The sequence below is a fragment of the Macaca nemestrina genome, chromosome 4, assembly GCF_043159975.1.
Source record: "Macaca nemestrina isolate mMacNem1 chromosome 4, mMacNem.hap1, whole genome shotgun sequence".
Taxonomy (NCBI): domain Eukaryota; kingdom Metazoa; phylum Chordata; class Mammalia; order Primates; family Cercopithecidae; genus Macaca; species Macaca nemestrina.
The window spans coordinates 91632489-91640605 of record NC_092128.1 but is presented as its reverse complement, the minus strand read 5'-3'; the positions used below and the strand labels follow the sequence as shown (position 1 = coordinate 91640605).

The 8117-nt window shown below is 38.7% G+C and overlaps 1 long non-coding RNA gene across 1 annotated transcript; it reads right to left on the bottom strand.

Moving 5' to 3' along the window:
• Positions 1-3832: 3832 nt before the first annotated feature.
• On the bottom strand, positions 3833-6953 carry LOC105475666 (uncharacterized). Its single transcript, XR_983563.2, has 3 exons — positions 6900-6953; positions 6410-6521; positions 3833-3918 (listed from the first exon to the last, which is right to left on the bottom strand). It is a non-coding gene; the product is annotated as an uncharacterized lncRNA (long non-coding RNA).
• Positions 6954-8117: the final 1164 nt, after the last annotated feature.

Sequence of the window (8117 nt, the reverse complement as noted above, 5' to 3'; positions counted from 1 at the left end):
TCCTTTTTCGAGGTTGCTTTTGCTACCATAACAATTCTCCAGCTTTCCCAAGGGATTAGCCATGGTGCGATTTACTTTTCAAGGAGGGCCCATTTATCTTCTCCCTGACAAATTTCAACACATGCACAGCTCTAGCATGAACATTTCTGCAGATTAATCCCTCACCCTTCTCAAAGAGAAGAATTATTCTTAAACAATCTATTTCAATACAGAGTTCCTGGTGTGAAGTTAATTTCCACAAACCTTGTGAGCATGCCACCAAAATACCATCTCAGTTATTCACTGAGAACAACAGAAGCCCTCTGGCTTGTAGTTTTTCATCCTTATTGTTTAAATGTAAACAGGAAAGACAGGCCAAAGCATGCTTTTTAAAAAATCAGTGTTTCCTGCAAGAACTTGGAATGGTTTCTATGTACAACAGCCTGTGGTCATTAACTATCAATAAATATTTACTAAGCATCTACTATGCAATCTCTACATGTACGTAACATACTATGAAATGAATAGTGATAGTTTACTTATACATATAATCAGATAATATGTGGCTTTGGAGAAGAGCTATGCAAAATCAGCTATGTGTTCAAATCAGTATGCTAAAGACTCAAAGACATAATAGTGCTTTATAAAACATGTTCATATTTTGCTGTAAGAAGACATTAACACTTGATTATTAGGACCAGCTACAAAATATTTAATAAGGTAAGTACAGAGCAATATACTCTGAAAAAATTATCAGGCACCATGAATACATGATGGGGAACAGCAAGTATGAACAAAAACAACAGAGAGAGAACTAGTGGTTGGCCACAGCGGAATATGAATCAGCAATTCAGTGCTATTGTGATAAAAGTCAATATGATACCAGCACAAATCAATAGGAGTAAAGTAGGCAAGGCTGAAACATAATTCTTCTTCTCTCCTCCCCATTAGTCAAAGGCAAGAAAGTATCCTGTTTTGGACAGCACACTGAAAAAACTGCAGAAACCAACCGCATTCAAAGAAGAGAGCAGACTAGCTAAAACGATGAAAAAGGAGTCGGGCAAGGTGAGGTCAAGCACTTTTAAGAAGTGGCTCCAGGGTGACTTGAAGGCTGGTTTTGAATATCTAGAGTTTTTGAGGATCATTCTGGCCAGGGATTCTGATGGTAGTCGTTCAAAGAAGTAAAGAAATTATTATTCTAAAATGAACCATAGAGGAATTGCTGCTAGACAAAAAGAAATTCATACCTGGACAACAGGACAATGAAAAAGATAAGTAGAGATTGCCTCCAAGAAAAAGATTGCTGGGTAGTCTCTTAATTTTTTGAATTTAAGATGTTTTAATGCTAATCTTTATGAGTTAATTATTCACATGAAGGTTAGGTGATCCCTTATAGTCTTGTTCAACCATATTATAAAACTGCACAGACTATGAGACTCTCACATCTGCATGTTAAATGAAACTTTATTATGAGGTGCCTGGAGTCCAGTAGAACAAGGTCAAGCTGGGAAGAGCTGGAATATATTCTACTGCTATTTCTCAACAAACACACATCACTAATATAAAAGCAGCCCATGCCCCTCTCCCGTGGACACCTACATATTCCCAAATTCCCCACTTCTGTTCCTGACTCGGGCACCCAGCCATACAATAATTGCATAAGAACTAGATCTAACTATGTTCTAGATCATCTGGCAAATTTGCCATTGGTCAAGGAAATTATGTGTGATCAATGTTAATTTGTGGCATGCACATTTTTGTTATTGCATAATAGAAAAATCATGCTCATAAATTGACTAACCTTCTGGAAAATTACTTTTTTATGGCTCAATTTTATAATTTCATAGATGCTAAGACCACATTAAATAGGGCAGCAAGAAGGTGGTCTGTTATGATGTGGCCACAGCTTTTCTCTTCAGGAGTCCCTCAGAGATCTTTTTTTAAAATTTTTATTATTTATTTTACCATTCATTACTGTACTCTTTATTTTAGACAATCTGGTAGGTGTGTAGTGGTTTCTCATTATGTTTTTCTTTTCTTCAACTTTTATTTTAAGTTCAGGGGTCCATGTGCAGGATGTGCAGGTTTGTGACATAGGTAAATGTGTGCCATGGTGGTTGGCTGCACAGATCAACCCATCGCCTACATATTAAGCCCAGCATCCATTAGCTATTCTTCCTCCTCCCCCTCCACCCTCTGACAGGCCCCAATGTGTGTTGCTCCCCCACATGTGTCCACGTGTTCTCATCTTAAGAACATTTTTAAATATCAAAAAGAAAATAATAGCACCTTCATCTTCCATTTTATTTTTCTCTTGTTCTTGAAATTGCCTTACTTTTACACATTAATATTATATTCATGTGAACATTAAGATACTCATACAAGGAATGGTAGACTCCACAGCCTGGATCATATTTTTAAGGTGATAGATAATGTTATTTTGCTACAGAGGATTGTACCAATGATTGTGCATATCGCTACTTGATAGAACCCTAACAGGTTTTAGCTACAATATACTACTTCACATTACAAGTTCTTCAGTATTTGAGAATTGTGCCTAGTCTTACATAAAATGAGCTAGGAATTAACTCAAATTTTATCTGCATTAATATTTTAGCACATACTTGTTATTTTGGCACATAAGGTCTGTTCTTGCAGTAATCTCACACATACTCATTCAATGGTCTAAGTAACATTCCCTTTCTAACCTATCGTGGCTTGATATAGAACAGTTACATGTGAAGAAGTGGAGCAGTAAGAAATATCCAGCTATTCTCCCATTTATATTTCCACTCTTGTTTTCCCGGGGCTTCCTAAAGAAACATCCTGGCAACTCCCATATGCCAGCTACTGCTGAGTATTAAAGAGAACTCAGAATTAAAACAAGTAACTGTGGGCATAGTAACTACCTGCACCCAGCAAGTACTGAATGCTTACGACGACGGTTCAGACATTGTATTTGACACCCTGTGAAGATGCAAAAATAATTCTACCTGAACAATCCGAATTCTGGTATTTGAAATACTGATTTTCAAATTAGCATTTAAGCCAAGTGTAGTGGCTCACACCTGTCATCACAGCACTTTGGAAGACCGAGGTGGGAGGATTACTTGAGCCCAGGTGTCTGAGACTAGCCTGGGCAACACAGTGAGACAACGTCTCTTAAAAAAACAACAACATTTTTTTAATTAAAAAAATTACCTGGGCCAAGTTGTGCCCACCTGTAGTCCCAGCTACTCTGGAGGATGAGGCAGGAGAATAGCTTGAGCCCAGGAGCATGAGGCTGCAGTGAGCCATGATCATGCCATTGCACTCCAGCCTGGGCGACAGAGCAAGACCACATCTCTAAAAAAAAAATCAAAATTAGCATTTTATTTTCTTTTTTTTTTCTTTTTTTTTTTTTTTTAGATGGAGTCTCGCTCTGTCATCAAGGCTGGAGTGCAGTAGCGTGATCTCCACTCACTGTAAGCTCCGCTTCCTGGGCTCACGCCATTCTCCTGCCTCAGCCTCCAGAGTAGCTAGGACTGCAGGCGCCTGCCACCACACCTGGCTAATTTTCTGTATTTTTAGTAGAGATGGGGTTTCACCGTGTTAGCCAGGATACAGCATTTTATTTTCAACCACATTTTTCATGCTTATAATAACCTACATTTGAGAGTACAAATTATTTGTATCTTGAGATAACCCAATTCTCTTAACACTCAGATTTTCATATAAAGTATTCCCAGTTCAAAACCTATATGAACGATAAATGTTTAGAAAATACTATGAGCAAATAAGGCTACATGGTATTTTTCTCACAATATCAAATTCTGGAATTATATTTATTGGGAAAGATATTTCTTTTTACTCACCAACCTTCACCACTGAGAATCTTAATTGAGGATGTGTGAAGCCAGCAGTCGAGTTCACATATTGTGACCTCCCCCTGAGCAGCAGCTGGTAAAAACAGTGTAACATATGTTTCTACATCAATGTATAGAATTTTCCAGACAGGTGTCCTAGTGTGGTCCATCCTCTTATATCTTATAGAAAGACATAAGATGCATAAGGGATTAAATAAGGGAACACTTACTAAAACTGGGTGACAGTATCCTGGGTCAGAGACTGAACCACAAGTCCTTGTATTTTCAACTCTTTCCCTTTTATTCATTTTTGCATTTTTGTCATATTCTGTCTCATAGGAATATACTTTTAAAAATCAGGTGCAAAACCATAATTGTCAGCTTAGCTTTCCCAATTAGCCCTTGCTACAATTACTTTGGGCAGCTATTTTAAGCACCAAAGTACCTAAGCCTGCAGTTATGGTCAACAATTTAGTACTTTTTGATTTTCAGAAAATACATCACACACTGTCATTAAGCAGTAAATTCTAGATTCTAACTCTGGGATTGTCAACCTAAGTGTAGGTCACATTGGCACAGTCCTAAAATTCAAGCTATGTATTCTGAATGCACAAGATAGAAAGACTTTGGTCTGCAAATGAGTTAGAGGAATCAGTTATACTTTGTAAATGCAACATTCTAAACAGAGATTTCAATTTTCAATCCAAGTACACATTTCTTTCCCTGTTTTCTGATGGTTCAGACTAGTGACAGATCTCCACTTAAAATCATTTCTTTTTTACTATCCCCTAAGATCCATTAAAAAACAAAATTTCCTGAAACCAACTCATCAAACCACCATGTCTTAGTTTTCTATTGCTGCTGTAATAAATTTCCAAACACTTAGTGGTTTCAATAATACAAATGTATTATCTTACTGTTCTAGAAGTCAAAATCTGAAATGAGGGTTAAATTCAAAGTATCAGTAGTGCTGCATTCTTTATGGAGTTTCCAGGGGAGAATTTGTTTCCTTAGCTTTTCCAGCTAAAGGCTGCCTACATTCCTTGGTTCATGGCCTCTTCTACCTTCTTGAACACTTAGCACTTCAGCCTCTGCACCCATCATCCAATCTCCTTCTGCCTTTTATCCCCTGCTTCCCATTTATAAGGACCCTTGTGATTACCCACCCAGATAATCCAGGATAATCCCCCCATTGCAAAATATTTAACTTAATCAAATCAGCTGTATTAGTCTGTTTTCATGGTGCTGATAAAGACAGATCCGAGACTAGGAAGAAAAGGAGGTTTAATGAACTTATAGTTCCGTATGGCTAGGGAGGCTCCACAATCATGGTGGAAGGCAAGGAGGAGCAAGTCACATCTTACATGGATGACAGCAGGCAAAAAGTGAGCTTGGGCAGAGAAACTCCACCTTATAATACCATTATATCTCATGAGACTTACTCACTACCATGAGAACAGCATGGGAAAGACTTGTCCCCATGGTTTAATTACCTCCTGCCAGGTCCCTCCCACAACACATGGGAATTCAAGATGAGATTTGGATGGGGACACAGTCAAGCCATGTCCTCAGCCAAGTCACTTTTGTCATGTAAGGCAACACAGTCACAAGTTTTGGAGAATTAGGGCCTGGATATCTTTGACGGGTTATTCTTTAGCCTACCACATAAAATTTTACTTAAAATGCCACACCTTTTTGAGTATTCTTCAGCTACTAAATTTTAATTTACATTTTAAGAAAAAAAATCACACACCAAAAAAGAACATACATTATGTATATGTTCAGTTAAGAACAATAGAGCAGCCATGTTCCTACCACCAGCCAAACAAAGAGCATTACCAGGATGCTTGAAGATACCTCTGTGATGTCCTGGATCTCAGCCTTCTTCCTCTCAAACCAGAGGTAACCTCTATCCTGCCTTTGCTCTTTCTTACATGCTTCTTACCCTTGTGTATAATCCTTAACAGTATAATGTTTAGTTTTAGAATCATGCTATGTATGATTTTTTTCACTTATGCTTTTTTTCACTTGACATTTTATTAAATATATCCTTGTCACTCTGGGTAGCTGTTATCAGCTCACCCATTCTTTTACCACTTTCCAATGTTCCATTGTGTTACTTTATGATAATGACTTGTCACATCCTATTATGAATGTACATTCAGGCAGTTCCCTTTTTTTGTGATCATGGATTGTGTTGCCAAGGACATATTTCTGTAGGACTCCTGAACATATCTGCAAGACTCTCTCTAGGGTAGATGCCTAGGATGCCGGGTCATAATATCTCACCTTTACTAGGATAATCAGGCAGGTTCTTGGTAGGAAACAGAGGCATAGGCAGGGTTAAATTACTACGAGAGATGTTGATAAACCTAATGGGAAAATATGGGAAGGCATTATCACCACTAGGCCTGAAGGTGGTAATTCAGGTCTAGTGGTGGTAATTCAGGTCTAGTGGCAGTAATTCCAAAGAAAAGAAAGATTGTTGCTGAAACTCAGCGAGAGCTGGACCTTTGAAGAAAGGGGCCATTAGCAAAAGATGTAAGTGAAGAAAGACAGACATGGTCAGATGAAGGAAAACATACTTCAAACTCTCTTCTGTCCTCTGGTCTCCTGCCATTGCGTTCCATTAGCCAAGATCAACCAGAAGCAAAGCAGTCCAGCTGATGGCAGTCCTCAGCATTAGCCTCCCAGAGCCTAGAGCAGGAAAAAGCAGGTCAGAGAATGAATGTGACAGGTAGAGATTAGGTGTAAATAGAGAATAACCAGCACATGAGCCAAATAGCTTTCCAAAGTGATTATACCAATTTATACTTCCACCAGCATTGTGTGATAGTTCCCACTACCACACTGCTATGGACTGAATTGTGTGCCCCCCCGACCCCGAATTCAAATGTTGAAGCCCTAGCCCCTAATGCAATGGTATTTGGAGATGGAGCCTTTGTGGGGTATATGGTTTAAATGAGTTTATGAGGATGGGGACCTTATTGTGGGGTTAGTGCCCTTATGAGAAGAGAACCATGTGAGGACACAGCAAGAAGGTGGTTGTCTGCAGGCCGGAAAGAGAGGCCTTACCAGTGTCTGTCCATGCTGGCACCTCCATCTTGGATTTCTAGCCTTCAGAACTGTGAGGAAAAAAAAAATTCTGCTGTTTAAGCCTTGCAGCCGTAGAGATATTTTGTTATGGCAACCCAAGCAGTCTAAGACATATATATACCTGCCAGCATTTAATATTAAAAAATATTTGGAGGCAGGCACAGTGGCTCATGTCTATAATCTCAACACTTTTTGAGGCCAAGAAAGGAGGACTGCTTGAGCCCAGGAGTTTGAGGTCATCCTGGGCGACTTCGGGAGACCCTATCTCCACAAATAATTAAAAATAATTAGCTGAGGCTGCAGTGAGCATGATCATGCCACTGTGCTCCAGCCTGGGAGACAGAGCAAGATCCTGTCTCAAAAAAATAAAAATAAATTTTAAAAAAGACCAGGCGCAGTGGCTCACACCTGTAATCCCAGCACTTTGGGAGGTCAAGGCAAGTAGATCACTTGAGGTCAGGAGTTCAAGACCAGCCTGGTCAACATGGTGAAACCCCGACTCTACTTAAAAAATACAAACATGAGCCAGGCATGGTGGTGTGTGCCTGTAGTCCCAGCTACTCGGGAGGCTGAGGCAGGAGACTCACTTGAACCTGTGAGGCAGAGGCTGCAGTAAGCCCAGATCGTGCCACTGCACTCCAGCCTGGGTGACAGAGCAAGACTCTGTCTTAAACAAACAAACCAATAAAATAAAATAAAATGATGTTCAGAATGTTTCCAATCTGGTGAGTGTTAAATGATCTCATTGTTGCTTTTATTTGTATTTTCCTGGTTTCTGATAATATTAAGTATGTTTTTATATGTTTATTAGCTAATCCTCTTTCTATTCCATAAAAAACTTATTTCTTTTGCCACTTTTCTTTTGTAATTTGTATTTTTCTGATCAATTTGTGAGTGTTCTTTATGTATTTTATATATTATTCTTTGTTCTTTATTAGGGTTTATAGTGCCTAGGGTTAGATTTCTTTTTATGTATCTTTCTGGGATATGTTTGGACTTCCTAAATTTAAAGATTGATGTGTCTTATTGTCATAGCCATTATCTCTTGGAATATTGTTTATTCCTCATTTTCCTCTCCTCTTTCATAGACCTCTGATTAGATCTAGATTAAGCCTTCCACTCCCTCTATGTCTCTTAACCTCTCGTTTGCCCATCACTCTTGGTAATTTATTAAGACTGAGATTTCAGTTCAATAAT